The following is a 21,114-nucleotide window of genomic DNA, read 5'->3' on the forward strand; positions in this document are numbered from 1 at the left end:
CATCGCATTTGTATATATATTATATTATGTAAAGTTTTATATGTTATATGTGTATATATCTTCCATCAGTATACCAATTATTCCCATAACGCAGAGGCAACCTCTATTAATATTTAGCATCTGCTTTTTCAGCCCTCTCTCTTTCTCTCTGCCATCTTGGTATAGTGTATAAAGATTTTGTTTCAGTTTGTTACACTTACTCTCTAGAAGAGCTCATTTTAAGAATATACATGTAGCCCCCAAATTCAGCATATTTTATGAACTCAGGCTTTCTTCTAAAATGGTAGGGTAGAGGACACAGACAGGCTATGTTTCACTCCATTAAGTGATAACATCCTGATCCTACAAATTAATTGATTAATTTGCCAGTCTTCATATTATTATTGTAAATAGGTAGAGTATAAAGTCATGACTAGGGATTGCATTGAATCACTTTGGATCACACGGACATTTTAACAATATTCATTCTTCTAATCCATGCACATGGAATATATTTCCATTTATTTGTACTTCCTCAACTTGTTTCATCGGTGCCTTATGTTTTTCAGTGTACAGATCTGTCATCTCCTTGATTAAATTTATTTTCCAGGGATTTTATTCCTTTTATGATTATACATTAGATTATTTTCTTAATTTTTCTTTATGATACTTTATTATTATCATATAGAAATGCAACTGATTTTTGTACATTGGTTTTATATGCTGCAATTTCAATGGCACTTTTTGCAGAATTAGAATGAGCAACCCTAAAATTTGTATGGAATCACAAAAGACCCCAATTAGCCAACTTAATCTTAAATAAGAAAAAGAAAGTTGGCAGTATCATGTGTCTTAACTTCAAAATATATTTCAAAGCTATAGTAATCAAAACAAAACAGTATAGTATTGGCATAAAAATGAGACATAGATTGATGAAACAGAATAGAGACCCCAGAAGTAAACCCATGCATATATAGTTGATTTATTTTCAACAAAAGAGCCAAGAATATACAATGGGGGAAGAGACAGCCTCACCAATAAATGACCTTTGGGAAAACTGGACAGCCACATGCAAAAGAATGAAACTGGACCAATATCTTACACCATATACAAAAATTAACTCAAAATAGAATAAAGACTTGAATGTAAGAACAGAAATCATAAAACTCCTAGAAGAAAACACAGGGGGTAAGCTCCCTGATGTTGACCTTGGCAACACTGTTTTTAGATTTGACACCAAAGCAAGGGTAACAAAAGCAAAATTAAACAATTCGGACTATAGCAAGCCAAAAATCTTTTGCTCAGCAAAAGAAACCATCAGCAAAATGAAAAGGCAACTTACGGAATGGAAGAAAATATCTGCAAACCACATAAGGGATTAATTACAAAATATACAGGAAACCCATACAATTCAATAATTTAAAAAATAAATTAATAAACGGGCAGAGGAACTAAATAGACATTTTTCCAAATAAGGTTTGTATCTTATATATGCATGTATCTTCCATCAGAATACAAATGGCCAAAAGGTACATGAAAAAGCACTCAACATCACTAATCATCCAGGAAATACAAATTATTACCACAATATATCACCTCACACCTGTTTTAATGGCTGTCATCAAAAAGAGAAAAAATAACTGTTGATAAGGACGTGAAGAAAAGGGAACCGTTGCACACTATTGGTGGGAATGTAAATTGGTGCAGTCACTGTGGAAAACTTTATTAAAGTTCATCAAAAAATCAAAAATAGAACTACCATGTGATTCAGCAATTCTACTTCTGGATATATATCTGAAGGAAACAAAATCACTACTTTGAAGATGTATCTGACCCCCATGCTCATTGTCACATTATTTACAATAGCCAAGACACAGAAAAAACCTACAAACTAACTGTTCATCAGTGGATAAGTGGATTAAAAAAATGTGAGGTGTGTGTGTGTGTGTGTATACACACATACACATATGTATACACATGTACACATATATCTATATATATACATATATCAACAAGGAAGAAAAAGGGGAGGGTATATAGCTCAAGTGGTAGAGTAGTTTCTTAGCATCCACAAGGTCCTGGGTTCAATCTTCAGTACCTCCTCTAAAAAAATAAATAAATAAGTAAACCTAATTACCTTCCCTCACAGAAAAAAACCCACCACCACCACCACCAACAACAAAAAACAATAAGGAAGAAAAACCTTGTCAATTGTAATAACATGTTTATACCTTGAGAGCATTATGCTAAGGGAAATGTTAGACAGAGAAAGACAAATACTACATAATCTTATTTATATATGGAATCTAAAAAAAATGAACTCACAGAAAAATGGAACAGATTGGTGGCTGCCAGAGGCAAGGGGTGTGGGGTGAGTGAAATAGATAAAGGGGGTCAAAAAGTACAAAATTCTAGTTATAGGAGAAATAAGTTCTGGAGATATAATGTACAGCATAGTGACTATAGTTAATAACAGTGTATCATATATTTAAAAGTTGCTAAGAAGGTAGATCTTAGAAGTTCTCATCACAAGAAAAACTAGTTTATAATATGAGGTGAGGAATATTAACTAAACTTATTGTGGTAATCATTTTGCAATATATACATAAATCATTATGTTGTGCACCTTAAACTGATACGATGTTATGTCAACTGTAGCACAGTAAAACTGGAAGAAGCTAATGTCATGTCTAATTTTCAGACATTGAAATGAAAGTCATAAGGAAGAGAAGGAGGAAGAGGAGAAGCAGGAGTAAAGGCAGCAGAAGAACATTTATTCTAACCCACAGAGCAAATCAAAAGGAAAATTCAGATGATAATCCAAGGCTAACGACTCTGACTTCACATTGTACTTAATAGCTCGTTCACGAATCTTCTTGTAATATGAATATTTGTTACAGAAATAGCTAAAAATTTCTAAGCTTTTGATTGAAACCAAAAAAAGATCCAAATGGACTCATTAAGTTTTATGCCATTAGTATTATTTTTCAATTTAGTAACTATATTTTCCCCTTCAATGAATCATGGACTAATATATAAGAAATATTCATGGAAGGCAAAGTACTCAGGCAAAAACACAGTGGATAAAAGCTCAAACAGAACCTTTGTAAAAATCTTAAAATTAATTCTGATACTAAAACCTCTTTCAGATTAATCAGAGAGAGAAAGAGAGAGGGAGAGAAACTAAGAGAATAATATTGTTACTTTCAAGCAAAAATATAATAAGTATTACCAAAATTTTTTAATTATTCTTGCAAGTCTCAGGAAGATAGATTCATGTTCAGTAGGTCTGTGAAGAAATACAGGGCACTCCATGGCCTTACAGGTGACAGAGCACAGAGGTTAAGAGCCTGGACCTTGGACTATGGAAAAGCCTGGATCCAAATTCAAGCTCCACCACTTTCTAGCTGCATGAAACCTGGCAAATCCCCAATATCTTCGATTCTTAGATTCCTGTTCTATAAACTGAGGGTAACAATAGTACCTGCCTCATGGGGCTGTGATAGTGTCTGCCCATAGCAATTATTAGCTAATAAGATTAACAAAACTAAGACCTCTGAAGCAAAATAGATAACCACTTAACTTGCTTATTCAAGGATAAGCTACAAACAACCTCTGCTTCAAAAGACCTTGACTCTGAGGATTCCCAAGGAGACGCCATGATTTGACAGCCCATAAAGCAAAGCAGAGGGGAAGGAAAGCTCCAGGGAAAAACTGCCTCTAGCACAAAACTGCCTAGTTCCAGCTCTGCATTTTATTAACACATTGGGAGAAATTTAAAGTAATCTGGTAACAGTTCTTAAAATGGGATTTTTCTCACATCATTTCAACAGTACCTTTCAACACTCAAGTAAACATATCCATTTCAAACCCAGTCTACCACAAAGACCAAATCAGGAGGGAAAATAGTTTTTGTGCTGTCAATCCAAGGCATCACATGAGAATATGTCAGTCATACTCAAAAAGTGCCATGAATATAAAAATTACCATTTGAGAGACAGTTATTTGAACAGTTTCATGCCATTTGTCAGAATCAGAAATTAAGTGATTCTTCCAGAAAACTGGAGAATAAAATAGATGAGCTCCTTTCACAATTGATGGCGTGGAATGGGGGAAAGAGGTGCGGCTTGTTCATCAGGTTCATTGAAATTTTCAAATTTTGCAAAATACCTTAATAATAAATGTCTCAGAGGCATGAAGTGACTTTTATTAAAAAATCATTCTTTGGGCCAAGTACTTGACCTTTTAGTTCTACCTTTTGGATTCTATCAAAACTTTAGCCTTACAAGGTCTAGCCTGTAGTAAATACACTTCATTAAATAAACAACAATCTTTTAGGCCAAGTGTAACAAGCTTTATTGTCTTCATGGTAAAGCTACCCAAAACTAAGTGACTCATTCAGAGCCATGCAGGAGCATTAGTGTAGGGGAAAGAGTTAGCCATGCTGGGTTTACACACTAATGACAACCTCCCTACCTCTCATTAATGACATCTTAAGCTCTTTGAACTTCAGTTTCTTCTTTGTCAAATGAGCATAACAATATCTACTTTGAAAGTTGCTGTGACAATATGCTAAATGCATGTGAAGAGGGTGGTACTTCTTAGGCCCTCCATACTCAGACGTACAAAGAAATCCCACATTTTTAACAAGAATTTGCTGCTTAGAACAAGCTTTGGAATTTACTGATTGTAGACCACCACAGGTGTCTTCCTGATAACCCAGTAAAGGGAAATTCCTACTTTCTGCAAAAAGATTGAGCGGGGCATAACTGAATTTTTAATAACATGGACTGTCCCTATCAGAAAACTGACTGCCCATGCAAGACTCCAGATGAGTTAGGATACTGCAGATGCCCACCAGGCAGGTGGTGCTGCCAACGAGAGCTGAAACCAAAAGGCAAGGCATGGAGCAAGCAATGGGTCAGGACCTTGGAGAGGGCTCGGGTTCACTGGTTCAGAACAAACACTAGAAAAAATAGGCAAGGGCTCATTATTGAGGGGTAGGAGGGAGAAGTTGTTCCATCTTCATCTGAAGCAGTCCTGAGACCCTTTATTCTAAAGATCCTAGGCAGAGTCATGTGGATTCACACCGTCCCTAGAACTGCCTTATGTTAGCCAATAAAGGTAATGCCACCAAATTTTTCAGCGCCTTCACTGCATGGAAGAATTCCTTGCAGTGCTACTGCAGCTCCAATTGACTGTTGAGTTGCCTAAAAGTCCTAAAAGAGAACTGCGACCTTCTTCTCCAGCAGCTGTTTATGTATTTGTTATACTCTCTCTCCCAGCTTAGGGTCAATTAACCAATCACCCCTCAATCTGGAGGATATATATATTACCCTTTCTCACTTTCTAAAATTTCATTCTTCCATCCTACCATCTACTAGCTACTGTTCTTTCCCTGCAGCTGGTTATAATCAATAAATTATAAATTAGATACCTCTCAGTTGATTCTTCTTAGCAGCATCTTAGCAAGGACACTCTCTGGGAGCTCGGCAAAAAGATTTCTTCAGAAATGGTTCCAAGTAAAAAATTAGTAGTTACCAAGCAATAGAATCCAAATCTTGAACTTCACCATTTTTGGATAAAAACTGAAGCTGTGAGGATGTGCATTTAGGGACCCCTCTCAAAGAGCCAACACCAGAACCAGTGCCTAGGTCTTTGGATTCTTGTTCAATTTTTGCATTTTATCACATGCTTCTCCCTTAAAAGTTCAGTATAATTTAACAAAATGCAGAATACTTTTAGTAGTATTAGACAGAACTTGGTGGCGGGGTGGGGGGAGAAATAAGCTGATTTCATCAGATAGGTTCAGATGAGACAAATGCAGTTAGACACAGGAATCATAAAGGTCCGTGAGGGGTATGGAAAGGATGGATGACTTAAGTCAATTCATTAAATCATGAAGCTGCATTCTTGATATACTCCCCAAGAAGACACTTGTAAATGTCACCTAACAACTCTAGTCATCAGATCACAAGTCACTATACAAGCAGGGGAAACTATTACCTCCATATCTACCTGCAAATACTAATTGCACAATAATGATGTTTACATAATGAGTCAACTGTGACAGTGAAACAAAAAACGTCAGCTAAGAATGTGATTAAGGGAGATGCCAAGATGGCGGAGTAGAAAGACTTACAGTTCACCCTATCCCACAAGTACACCAAGAATTACATCTACAAACCCACTGAATTGCACAGAACACCTACTGAACTCTGCCAGACAGTCTCTTGCTTTGAAATACAAGAGGATATTCACAAAATTCAGTAAAAGAAAAAGAAAGAAAAAGAAAATCAGTGCAGAACCAGTCTTGCAGGGAGGGAAAGGCAAAGGAAGAAAAGCACCCTCATGCTGGGAGGTCAGCAGGGACTGAAGCAGAGCTTCTGAGGCTCAGAGGAGAAAATGGCAGACAGAACTAGAGAAAGAGAAACTGGCACGGAGGGTCCCTGTGATCCCCCGTGCTAGATGAGAGCCAGCAGGGACAGGCTGGGACTGGCCGTTGGAGGTGGGTGGCAGCCTGGGGAGAGGGCTGGGGCTGCTGACCCAAGGTGGCCTCAGGGCATTGGAGGGCATATGAGCTGAAAGATTTTGAAGAATTTTCCTCAGATGAATTTCTGGCTCTGATGAGTCCTCACTTGTTTCTCTGCACGACTTTCCTTCCTCCAGTGTCGGACAGAATGACTCCTGGCCTTACATCTTCTTGTCTTGATGTCCAGTGGGTTGGTACAGAAGATTGTAGTGTTCTGGGAAGTTATTCAGAGATTGCTAGCACAAACTTAACTATCTGCAGAAGTGACTGTGAACCACATAATATTATCCCACTGCAGTCAAATGAAAGAATCCTCAGCTCATCTTCCCTGGTGTCAGACCCCCAATTGCTTGTGACCCTTCAATACCATCCAACATGAGAAGTGTGACAACTGTGAGTCAGAATGAAAGGAGAGTGGGGAGGATGTAGCTCAGGGGTAGAGTGCCTGCTTAGCATGCACAAGGTCTTGGGTTCAATCCCCAGTACCTCCACTAAAAAATACAGTAAAGTAAAAAATTAATTAAAAGGTACAAAAATAAACCTAATTACCTCCCCCCAAAATAAATAAATTAATTAAATTAAATATAAATATTTAAAAAATAAAATAAACATAAGACCATTTTAACCAATTGCAGTCAAAATATCTTTCTTTTGCAAATTTTATGAAAACACATAATCTTCTAAGCACATTGATAAGGCCTCTCCCAGGACTTTGGAAGGTGTTCATGCAACTGAGGGATGCTGAAACTTCATGAGCTGATCCACAAATCTGCACCAGTGCACCTGGTTAGTGGCCAGTACTTGGAGCGATACTGCCCTGCACGCACATACAGAACTTACAGTTGGGCCATACTGAAAGTCTGATGGTTCCTAAAAGCACCTCACTCTGTTGTGCCTTTACACATATGGCTTTCTCTCTCTCTGTGGAGAGTTTTCCAGCAGAGAGATTTCCAGATGGAGGAAACAGCAAGTATAAAGGCCCTGTGGTAGAAATGTGTTTGGTGAATATGTGGCTTGTAGGTTTGGGCTTCAAGGAGCAACAAAGAAGCCAGTGTTGGAGAAGAATGAGACAAAAGAAGAGTAGGACAATATGAAGCCAGACAGATGACCAGGCAGGTCCTGGGACCCTGGTGATATTGCAAAGGCCTTGAGTGTTACTCTTAGCAAGTTGGGGTTCTGGGCAGAGTTGTGAGCAGAGAGCTGACATGAACTGACTCACAATTTTAAAGTATCATGAGAATAAACTGTGGCTACAAGGGCAAGAATTATAGTTTATTTATCTTTGAGCAAAGGGTGGTGAGGGAATATTATTTTAAAAGTGGCAACAGATTTCCTCTTTAAGGAGAAAATGTCTGTTTAGAAAAATAAAACCCTCAGGACAGAGGCCATAGTGGACTAAGACGGAGATACAGGGAATTAAATTGTTCTGCTTAATGGAGTTGGAAAAACGTGGAGCTCCAAGGTACGTGTGGGAAGAAGATTAATGGATGGGGAGCCTTTGGAGAGAGTAGGACAGCCCAAGGCAAGAGGACCGGAGATTTCAGGGACAAAGCCAGCTTCCTGTAGTGCTAAGAGGGACACTTAGGAAGAAAAATATGAAATATTCAATTTTGGATCATCCAAAACATGATCCCAAGATATAGGAAATCCTTTAGACAATAAAAAGTCTAACATACAAATGCCTTCTGTGGGTCGTGTTTTGAGGAAATGAAGTGTTTTGAGGACAGTGACCATTTTGGGTTGACTTGAGTGGACAGAAAAGTTCAAGAATAGAAGACAAGATGAGATTATAGTCAATAACTCAAGAAATCTAAGTAGAAATAAGAGAAAATCATAGAAAAAATTTCCTGGGGGAGTCACTGGGTATCTCGTCCTAGCAGGAAGGATTCAAAATATTACTATTTAAGTAGTAAAGGAAGAATAACTCTGAAGCTGAACTGGATGGAGGTAGGCAATAACAAAATGTAACCACTGGGGCTACATTAGTATTCCCAGTGCGCTGTGTATAATAATAAAGGGCCAGAATGAATTAATCAATCAATGTCAAGGAACAAAATTCATTTAAAAATGAATCTTGAAATAGCTAACCATGATTTTTTGCTGGGCAGTGCTAATATTACATCTAATATGCATATATATGAGCTTTAGAGTTCCATTATATTTTTACCTCTCAAGCACCATTTATTTTGAGCTTACTGTGTCCAGCTCCTAAGTGCTTTATAAGACCTCTATGACCTAGGTATCATTACTACCCCACTTCAAATACCAGAACGCCAAGTGTCAGATAAAGTAACTTGCTCAAGTATGCACATCCAGTTGGGGGAGAAGGGTGGGGCAGAGCCAGGATTTGAATTCAGGTTGAGGATTCTAGACACCATACTCTTAATGACCTCCCTGTATCCTTCCATTTCACATGTCACACATCCATCACCATGTTTTAGCTCACAAACATGCCATCAATTCAAACTATGGAAAAGCTGCTTCTATTTGGACAAAAGTCTATAACAGGTACTAAAATGTACAATGAGAAGATATTCAAATCCTGCTAAAAAATTAACAGGTGTTTATATTAGGGGAAATCTAAATATTGTAATACAGAAGAGAAATGAACAAAATGACCTTATTCCATGGGAATGAAAACAAGAAAAAGAAAAAAAAAACATGCAAACTCATTACAGCTTTGAAGATAGACATTTTCTAATGTTCTTTTGAAGCTCTGTGTCTTTAACAGAGTGGTTTGTACCAGCCTGATCCAGGCATGGATGCTGCAGTCATGGTAGTCTGGAGACAAGGAAACTGGAGGCTGTGTTTCATGGTACAAAAATAAGAGGAATTTTAATCAACATTTCTTGGCCAAGGTTTTTTTTTCTTTCTTTCTTTCTTTCTTTCTTCTTACAGCTGCTTCCAAGATAAATTCAGAATGATGACTCAGCCATCCTGGTCTTGTGGAAGACTCACAATCGCAGTGAAACATGATTAGATAATAAAGGAAAGGACAAACTGTCAGGAAGAGATTAAGAAAGGAGAGCCCTGAGATGCTGATAAGACTTAAATCTATATTGGCTTTTTTTTTTTTTTTTGTAACTGGAAAATGCCACAGCTTATAAAGTAAGTTTGAAGAAGTAATGAGTTTTTTTGCCCTTGAAATACTTCTTTTTGATGAAAAAAGATGAAATTTCAGTAGTTCAAGTTTTATGATATAATTGACTCTATAAGGAAGGAATAAAAGATCATTGGAAATTAATGAGTGCCCAGTATCTTAGGTATTTCTGTGTCTGCTTGCCCTCAGGGTTGGCAGCTTTCTTCTAAAAACAGGACCATCTGGGCACCCTTTTCTCTCATTACAAGCTCATGCAATGCAACTACATGCATTGAGCATATGAGCCTTGAAACACCAAAGAGACAGTGGAAATTATTTGTTCATCTAACAAATATAGACAGGACACCCACTATGGGGTAAGAATTAGGACTTGGGATCCAAATTTAAGAAGACACAGTTTCTAACCTTGACTTACTCACAGCCTAGAGGACAGTCGAACATGGAAGCAAGCAGAACTAGGACTTGGCTAGTGTGTACCAGATGACCTCTTCACCTGTGTACAGCTGTATCCCTCTTACTATGTTAGTGGCTATGCCACGGTGGTTATTAAGTATTTTTAATATCACCTCTGTAAGCAATTACAATGTAATGTGGTTATTTCCTATATTAAAGGCACATATTTAACACCAAAGAAACAGAAAGAAAAGACATTTGTCGCATCTTAAATTGAAATGGATGAATAGCCTCACGTGCTCTGTGAGACTCTCTACAAACATACCAGCCCACATTATGAAGAAACACAGATTTTTAATGTTGGAAAGGACTTTATAAACTAGCTAGGCCAACCTACAGAGAAAGAGATGGAATGACAAAAATGCTTCAGTGACTTCCTACAATCACCCATCTAGTTAAGACTAGAGTTGGGACGAGGACCCAAGTCTCCTCATTCCTAGTCCCAAAACTCTCTAAAACTGCTATCCTGCACTAGTCAGTAACTACGTGAGCTTAACTGATCCCTGCTGTTTTATGCTCATGGGCCTGCCTTTGATGAAGGCTAACAAATTCTCTGCTGCAATGGCAGCAAAGAGTAGAACAAAACACCTGGTCTTACAGTCATGAGGTCAAATCCCTGTTCTTCCACAGCAAGGGAAGCAGTGCACATGACTCTGGTCTCCCAGCCACAGCAGATCCTGCAGTCACAGGGAACTAGGCAGCAGAGGTAGACTGTGACACTGTCCCTCCAGCCACAGAGACACCTATGAATCCAGCCCCTGCTGACTGCAGCAAAGACACCAGCAAACCTAACAATACTACATGCAACAGAGGCACCTGTAACCCCAGCTTCCTCCTCCACCCTCTCCCTCCCCCTGCGCTATGGCAGTGGAGCTCATGACCCAGGCAACCTTGAGTGCAGCATAGGTACTCACCATCCTAGTAGCCCAGGGGTGACATTAGTGACAGCAAAATGGCAGGAAGGCACCAAGCAGGGGCAAGGAAACCTGGGGCACCTCTGGCAGAGATGGTGGAGAGTGGAAAACGCTGATTGCTAAATATAGCCAGAAGCAGCTCAGGTAAGAGAAATCAAAACTTGTGCTATGTGATGCCACCTACTGAAAAAAAAAGAAAGACCTCTAATTACTAACCTGTTGAATCAAATATTGAAGAAACAATTTAACCTTACATCTAAAGGAACTAGAAAAAGAAGAACAAGTAAGGACCAAAGTCAGTAGAAGGAAGGAAATAATAAAGATCAGAACAGAAATAAATGAAATAGAGACTACAAAGACAGTATAAAAGATCAATGAAACTAAGAGCTGATTCTTTGAAAAGATAAACAAAATTGACAAATCTTTAGGTAGACCCTCCTAAAGAAAAAAAGAGAGAAGCCTCAGATAAATAAAACCAGAAATGAAAGAGGAGAAATTACTACTGATACTATACAAACACAAAAGATTAAAAGAAAATATTATTTAAAACCTGTATGGCAACAAATGGGACAACCTAGAAGAAATGTATAAATTTTTAGAATCATACAACTTTCCAAGACTGAATCAAGAAGACATAGAGAATCTAAATAGACTGATTGTTTGTAAGGAGATTAAAACAGCAATCAAAACCTTCCAAAAAACAAAAGTCCAGGACCAGATGGCTTCACAGGTGAGTTCTACCAAACATTCAAAGAAGATTTAATACCTATTCTTCTCCAACTCATACAAAAAATTGAAGATGAGGGAATACTTCTTAACTCATTTCATGAAGTCAGCATTAACCTGATACTGAAACCAAACAAGGACAATACAAAAAAAAGAAAGTTACAAGGCAGTATACATGGTGAACATGGATGCAAAAATCCTCAACAAAATATTAGCAAACCCAATACAACAATATGTTAAAAGGATCAGGCACCATGATCAAGCGGAATTTATTCCAGAGATGCAAGGATGGTTCAACATTCACAAATCAATCAATGGGATATACCATATTAATAAAACAAAGAATAAAAATCACGATTATCTTAACAGATGCAGAAAAAGCATTTGACAAAATTCAACATCAATTTATAATAAAGACTCTCAATAAAATACGTATAGAAGGAACCTACTTCAACATAACAAAGGCCATATACAGCAAACCCACAACTAACATCACACTCAGTGATGAAAAACTTAAAGCTATCCCTCTAAAATCGGGAACAAGACACAGATGCCCACTTCACCACTTTTATTCAACACAATATTGCAAGTCGTGGCCAGAACAATTAGGCAATAAAAAGAAATAAAAGGCATACATATTGGAAACAGAGAAGTAGAAATGTCATTTGCAAATTACATGATTGTGTATATATATATAAACCCTAAAGACTCCACCAAAAAATTATTAGAAATAATAAATGAATACAGTAAAGTTGCAGGGTACAAAACCAATATACAAAAATCTATTGTGTTTCTGTATACTAACAACGAACTAGCTGCAAGAGAAATCAAGAAAACAATCACATTTACAATTGCATCAAAACAAATAAAATACCTGGAAATAAATTTAACCAAGGAGTACACTGAAAACTATGACATTGTTGAAAGAAACTGAACACAACAAAAAGAAATGAAAAGATAGTCTAAGCCCATGGATTGGAAGAATCAAATTTATTAAAATGTCATTATTACCTAAAGCAATTTATAGATTCAATGCAATACTTATCAAAATCCCAAGGACAGTTTTCACAGGGATAGAAAAAAAATTTCTAAAATTTATATGAAACCATATAAGACCCCAAATAGCAAAGCAATCCAGAGGAAAAAGAACAAAGCTGAAGGAATTATATTCCCTGATTTCAGCTTATACTACAGAGCTAAATTAATCAAGACAGTATGGTCTTGGCAGAGAAACAGACACACAGATGAGTGGAACAAAACTGACACCCCAGAAATAAACCCACACATACATGAACAATTAATTTATTATGATGAAGGAGTAAAAAACATACAATGGAGGAAGGATAGTCTCTTCAATAAGCAATGTTGGGAAAACTGGACAGCCACATGCAAAAAAATAAATAAATAAAACTAGACCACTATCTTATACTATACATAAAAATCAACTTGAAGACTTGAACGTAAGATGTGAAACCGTAAAACTCCTGGAAGAAAACACAGACTGTAGGCTTTTTGACATGAGTCTTAGCAATATCTCTCTGGATATGTCTCCTCAGGTAAGAGAAACAAAAGCAAATATAACCATATGGGACTGCATCAAACTAAAAAGCTCCTGCACAGCAAAGGAAATCATCAACAAAACAAATAGACAACCTACCAAATGGTAGAAAATACTTGCAAATCATATCCAACAAAGGCTTAATACCCAAAATGTGTAAAGACCTCATACAACTCAACAACAACGACAACAGCTTGATTTAAAAATAGGCAGAAGATCTGTATAGACATTTTTCCAAAGAAGACATACAGATGACCAATAGGCACATGAAAAATGTTTAACATGACTAATTATTAGGGAAATGCAAAGTCAAAACCATAATGAGGTATCCCCTCACAACCGTTAGAATGGCTGTTATCAAGAAAGCAAGAAATAACAAGTGCTGTTTTGTGTATATAGATGTAAAATATTTTATGAATATAGATGCAAAAATCCTCAACAAAATACTAGCAAATTGACTCCAAAACTGCAGTAAAAGGATCATAGACCATAATTAAGTGGGATTTATCCCAGGGATGCAGGGAGTTTTCAGTATCTGCAACTCAATCAATGTGACATACCGCATTAACTGAAGAATAAAAGGCATACGATTATTTCAACTGATGCAGAAAAAGCTTTTGATAAAATTCAACATCCGTTTATGATAAAAACTCTCCAGAAAGTGGGCATAGATTAAACACACCTCAACATAATAAAGGCTATATATGACAAATCCACAGCTAACATCATACTTAATGGGGAAAAGCTGGAAGCATTTCCTCTAAGATCAGGAACAAGACAAGGATGCCCACTGTCAGCACTCTTATTAAACATAGTTCTGGAAGTCCTAGCGAGAGAAATCAGAGAAGAAAAAGAAATAAAAGGAATCCAAATTGGAAATGAAGAAGTAAAACTGTTACTGTTTGCAGATGACATGATACTATATCATAGTATAGAAAACCCTAAAGAAGTGACCAGAAAACTACTAGAACTCGTCAATGAATTTAGTTAAGTTGCAGGATACAAAATTAACATACAGAAATCAGTTGCATTTCTATACACTAACAATGAAATAGCAGAAAAAGAAGGAAACAGTACCATTTACCATCACACCAAAAGGCATAAAATGCCTAGGAATGGAACTACCCAAGGAGGCAAAAGACCTGTACTCTGAAAGCTTAAAACACTGATGAAAGAAATTGAAGACGACATAGACAAATGGAAAGATATACTGTGTTCTTGGATTAGAAGAATCAATATTGCTAAAATGCCCATACTACCCAGGGCAATGTGTAGATTCAGTGCAATCCCTGTCAGGTTACCAATGACATTTTTCACAGAGCTGGACCAAAAAATGTTAAAAATTTGCATGGAAACACAAAGACCCCAAATAGCCAAAACAATCTTGGTAAAGAAGAACAGAGCTGGGTGAATCACACTCCCTGGCTTCAGGCTATACTACAAAGCTACAGTAATCAAAACAGTATGGTACTGGCACAAAAACAGACACATAGATCAATAGAACAGGATAGAAAGCCCAGAAATAAACCCCCATATTTATGGTCAATTAATCTATGACAAAGGAGGCAAGAATACACAATGGAAAAAAGATAATCTCTTCAATAATTGTGCTGGGAACACTGGAAAGCTACCTGTAAAAGACTCAAATTAGAACATTCCCTCACACTATACACAAAAAATAAACTCGAAAGGGATTAAGGACTTATATATAAGATCAGATACTATAAAACTCCTACAGGAAAACATAGGCCGAACACTCTTGGACATAAATCACAACAATATATTTTTTGAACCAGCTCTTGGAGTAATGGAAATAAAAGCAAAAATAAACAAATGTTGATCTAATTCAACTGAAAAGCTTTTGTACAGCTAAGGATACCATCAATAAAACAAAAAGACAGCCTACAGAACAGGAGAAAATATTTGCAAATGATGTGACCGACAAGGGACTAATTTCCAAAATATATAAACAGCTCATACACCTTAATATCAAAAAAGCAGGCAACCCAATCAAAAGATGGGTAGAGGACCTGAATAGACATCTCTCCGAAGAATACAGACAGATGACCAACAGGCATATGAGAAGATGCTCAACATCTGTTAGAGAAATGCAAATCAAAACTGCAATGAGAGATCACCTCATACTGGCCACAGTAGCCATCATTAAAATGTCTACAAACGATAGGTGCTGGAGAGGGTGTGGAGAATAGGGAAACTTCCTACACTGTTGGTGGGAATGTGAATTGGTCCAGCCACTGTAGAGGACAGTATGAAGTTTCCTTAAAAAACTAAAAATAGACTTACCATATGATCCAGTGGTCATGCTCATGGGCATATACCTGGAGAAAAAAATAATTCAAAAAGACACATGCACCCCAACATTCATAGCAGCACTGTTTACAATAGCCAAGACATGGAAACAACCCAAATGTCCATCAACAGATGACTGGATAAAGAAGATGTGAGATAGATAGATAGATAGATAGATAGATAGATAGATAGATAGATAGATACACACACACACACATCCACACACACACACACAATGTAATACTACTCAGCCATAAAAAAGAATAAAATAATGCCATTTGTGGCAACATGGATGGACCTGGAGATCATCATTCTAAGTGAAGCAAGCCAGAAAGAGAAAGGAAAACGCAGTATGATATCACTTATATGTGGACTCTAAATAAAAAAGGACACAAATGAACTACTTATTATTTATAACTTAAAAGATTGATTTCTTGAATATGTATAAGTTCATTTGATTGTCTTTTATGATTGGATTACTGCATTCTGTTGATTCTTATTTGTGGCTGGCTTTATTCTTTTGATAACTATGGAAGTTTAAAAAGCTAAAACTCTAAACTGTTCTTAGAAACAATGAACAGTACATATATGTAAATTTTTTAATGTGCAGTATATGTAATATATTGTATCTGTGTAGTCAAATTGTATTACTTTTACCTAATAAAATTGAAAAATGAAAAAAATAAAAACATTAAAAACAGAACAAAGAAGATGGATAAAAAGGAATACTTGTGCACTGCTGGTGGGAAGGTAAATTGCTGAAACTACTATGGAAAATAGTATGGAGATTTCTCAAAAAAAGTAAAGACAGAATTATCATATGATCCTGCTATTCCACTTTTGGGTGTGAAATACGTTACAACCCATTTGAATGATAATCCGAAGAACAGAGATGATAGGTAGATAGTTGGATGGACAGGTAGATAGAGACAGAGTGACAGAGAGATAGACAGATATGCTGAAATAACAGTTTGCTTAAAACATGAAAAATTGCCCAATAATAGGGCAATACCAGCTACATCTCAGGGGACATAATTTGCCTTTCTAACAGAGAAGAATCATTTACATCTTTACCAGTATTCTACTACTTAAAAGCTGTAAAATAGCTTTAGACCTACAATATATAACCTGGAAGTGTGTTGGACAATGGCTAATTTTACATTGAGGACACCCTACTATCTTTTTTGTCCATTTCTGTCTCTTACATTTTTTTCTGTAACATCATTCTGTAACATCGTTCTAATGCATTGATATGTTAGAGCACTAAAGCATTTTCTATAAAAATATTACTTCTATAAATTTGGCAGCAGGTGTTTTCTCTGGGCATCCTCCTAAACACTGATTGTTATTCAAACTTGTCTTATAAAAACATGGTCTATAAACAGGGTCTCCAAAATTATTTATTCAAAAACTATACTTCAATGTTTTAAAATGTTAAACGTAAATTTTAAAAATGAGATAAGGCACTAAATGGGGGCTGTAGTTAATTATGTTGTCAGTTCTTAACAGAAAAAATATTTGCTATGCCTTTTTTACTACTTCTGTAGCTTCCTTCTAAATACTTCTAAAAAGAGCAAGAAAAATAAATTATTAGACATCTAATTATCTGTAAGGGACCATGGTGAATGCCATCATATTTAAACAGAAACCTAAACAAAACAGTGCAATTTAAACAAGAAAACTATTTTATGGTACTATTTTTTTCTTTCATGGGCCCATTGTGTAACACTTAACTCCAGGTTTCTCTGGGAATTCTGTTTCTTATTGAAGTGGTTCGGCTTTCTCATTAAAACAATTCACCCAAACTCATTTACACATAAGCATATCTGTGTGGGGAAGGGAATTAGTGAGTTGCCTAGACAAAATGTCTAGGGACAAAACATCTATTTCTTGAATTATGCATTAAGATCTGGGAAAATCCTTTAACAAACATTGTCCTCAGGGTCCTCCCGTGAAAATGCGTATATGGACAAGATCAGAATTTCTCCATCTTTGCGGCAGCATAAAACTCTCTTCAAAGAAAATGTTGCACCGATAAGCAGGGCTTCTTCAGTTAAAGAGAAAGAGGAGGTAGAGCGTTGCCAGCTTGAACCCTCATCTACTTCCCAGGCAACTCAGACACCCTAAAGGAAGTACTCAAGATTGCACAAAAACACAGTGTGAAATCCATGAGAAATATAATTGCTAAGATCCATTCCAATGCTCAAACTTCCATGAAAATTCTATAATGTGTTCCTACTGCTTAGGTTGTTCAGTTAGACCAAATGGAGACTCAAATGAAAAAGGCTAAACTGGTACAAACACACAGCAGAGGATAGTTTCTGTTATCTGTTATCTGTAATATGAAGAAATGGGAAAAAATAGACAAAGTTATGCCATTTTAACTCGTTCTCAATCCCTTCACGTCTCATGATATAATCAAAACCAAATATCAATTGAAGATAAAGTAGTATTAGAAAAAATAAAATAACCATAATATAGGTCGTATTGACTATGAGCATTTAGCTGTGATGATACGTGTATATACACATACATCTCCACGCATTCGCACGTTACATGTTCATACATCCATACATACTCATTCCTACAATATATTTTCATACATTTATACATATTCCTCTTCCAAAGTTTTCCTTGATTAATTCATTTTGGGGACGTCTAAGTCCCTAACTAGATTCTAAGTTAGACCCCTTAAAGCCACTGCATCTATACACTGATGTCAGGTATGCCTTGGTGACCCTTATTAATCCAATAGTTTGAACAACTTAAGAAAAGTTGGAAACAACAAAACCTAATCCACGCTGCACAGTCGATGACAAGAGCCATCTGTTAAAAAAGTAAATTTGATTACACGATTAGTGTGCTTAAAATGCTCCGTAGCTTCCCAGTTCCCCTAGACTCAATATGTAATCCAAGACCTTGCATGACTTGGCCCCTGTGGACATCACCAGCCTCATCATGTTCCACTGTCCCTCCCACTTCTGTTTCTGAAGTGGCAGCTTGGCCTTCTCTCAGTTCCATGCTCTTTCCCATGTCATTGTGACCTTAACTATGCCATCCCTCAGCCTAGAAAACATACCTTTTTCAGCCAGCTGCTTTAACAGTCTATTCATCCTGCACACTTCAGGTTGGACCTCCCTTCCCCAGAGAAGTCTTCCTTGACCCAGTCCATGTAAGATGACCCAACATATATTCCAATAGCATCTTATATCTTTTCGCAAAACTGTGCATATTTGAAACTACCTAATGCATCACTTGTGATTATTTGTTTTATTTCTGAATTCTTGTTGCCAGTCAATTCCGTGTGGACGGGGCTATGTATATCTTGCTTACCTCCGTAGCCCCAGAACTTCTCAAAGTAACCGGCATGTGGCACATATTCAATAAATATTTATTGACTACAAAGTGCACTTGGAAATTTTACAAATTTCTGAATTCATTTCTTAATGGCTTGTAATGGTTTTTAACTCACTTTCTTATAACCAAATTTTTAAAATTTTTAATTTTCTCTGATTATAAAAGATTTTATGATACCTTCAAATTCTTGAATTAAACGGAATGTTCTGAATATATACGCTTTTATAGAGCCATCTAGTGTCCATTTTGTTTAGTGAAGCTAAAAATAAAATAAGGTCAAAAAGTAATAATGTGCTTAATAGTGAGGAATACATAATCTCCGTCTGGCAGTAGCAATTTAACGCATCAATTGGCCACTAGAGTAACTTTATTTCCTGAGCTTCCACTGCCCTTCACCATATGGACACTGTATTAGTCATTCTAGAATTCTGGTAATTAAATGTTTGATGAGAGATCTTCAGCTAATGTGATCTATTGAACAAAGGTGCTGCTACCTGCTCCCTCCTGAAACCTAAAATGTCAGGAAAGAAATTAAATATGCATAAACATATAAGGATAAAGAGAAGAAGACAGGAAATAGCAGAGAAGAAGCGTAATGAAATTTTGGAACTTAACAAAAAGAAGAATGGCTGGTAACTGACATCACCACTAGAGAAAAGGAAAACAAAAACACTAATTCAAAGAGATACATGCACTCAAATATTCACAGCAGCACTATTTACGATAGCCAAGATATAGAAGCAACCTAAGTGTCCATCAGCAAGTGAATGGATAAAGAAGTGGTGTGTGTGTGTATATATATATATATATATATATATATATAAAATAAAATTTTACTCAGCCATAAAAAATAACGTAATTTTGCCATTTTCAACAACACGATGGACCTGGATGGTTTTATGCTTAGTGAAACAAGTCAGATGGAGAAAGATAAATTATGTATGGGTCTTTTATATGTGGAACATAAAAATAAAATAAACAAATAATAAATAAAACAGAAACACACTCACAGTACAAACTAGTGGTTACCAGTGTAGAGAAGGAAGAGGGAAGGTGCAAAATAAAGGTAGGGGGTTAAGAGGTACAAACTACCATGTATAAAATAAACAAGCTACAAGGATGTATTGTACATTACAGGGAATAAAACCAATATTGTATGGAAATTTTAAGTGGAATATAAGCTATAAAAATATTGAATCACTATGTCGTACAACTAAAACTAACATAATACTGTAAGTCAACTATACCTCAATGAAAATAGCAGACTAATATCTTTATCATTCTTGACTTTTAAATTATGTATACACATATATAATTTTAATTATTTTATATCTTATATTTTTCTTTTCTTTCTTTCTTATTGTGCACTCCTATACTGAGGCAATACATTTTCAGGTTCTCTCTAAAATGTACCAGTGTTGATAGCCTCCTTAGATTTCATTTGGAATTTCAATCATGTGATATTGAAAACAAGGATTCAATGTTTTAAGACATGCACAAAATATCCCTCACCACTTTTGTAGAAGGTCCCCACCAATAGTTGCTTGTGTGTACTGGCCAATTTGGTTCTCTCTGTGGGGATATTTTTGTGATGTCTGGCAACACCAAGCACCTGTCCTGAAAGAGATTGCAATTTTCTACCAGAATTTTTCCCAGTAGCTCCTTTAAAATTGACAGCCAGTTGCTGGTGTCTTGTAGCAGCCTCTTTGAATCTCTTCACCTAATTGGTTTTTTGGGTTACGATGTGAGCCAGGACTTTACTGAGGGCTGCCTGTCAAGTATGATCAGCCGTCAGCTAGGGCGTTTCTTTTAGCCTGGGTGTTCTGCCTTTTGTATGGACCCCTATTTTTCATATTAATTAATTAATTTATTGTTTGTTTTGGGGGGGTAGGTAATTCAATTTGTTTTTTTATTTTTAATGCTGGTCCTAGGGATTGAACCCAGGACCTCATGCATGCTAAGCATGCACTTTACCACTGAGCTATCCCTGCCCCCCGGATCTGTATTTTTATAGTAGTCACCTTTGTAGAAATGTCTTAAATGGTCTAGTCACTTTAAATTGAGATTTCTACAGACATTAAAGGAAAAAAATCTCTCCTGTTTATAGCATTCCCAAATCCGGGACTGCTCCAAAGGCATGCCTGTTATCCATGTATATATCACCTCTATGATTAGCACTTTCTAA

At 36.5% G+C, this 21,114-nt stretch overlaps 1 long non-coding RNA gene across 1 annotated transcript in view; it reads right to left on the minus strand.

Moving 5' to 3' along the window:
- The window catches only part of LOC105088512 (uncharacterized), a 132,831-nt gene that overhangs the window by 73,360 nt on the left and 38,357 nt on the right, over nucleotides 1-21,114 (minus strand). The window lies entirely within an intron of this gene.

The sequence above is a fragment of the Camelus dromedarius genome, chromosome 30 (genome assembly GCF_036321535.1).
Source record: "Camelus dromedarius isolate mCamDro1 chromosome 30, mCamDro1.pat, whole genome shotgun sequence".
NCBI classification, from domain to species: Eukaryota; Metazoa; Chordata; class Mammalia; order Artiodactyla; family Camelidae; genus Camelus; species Camelus dromedarius.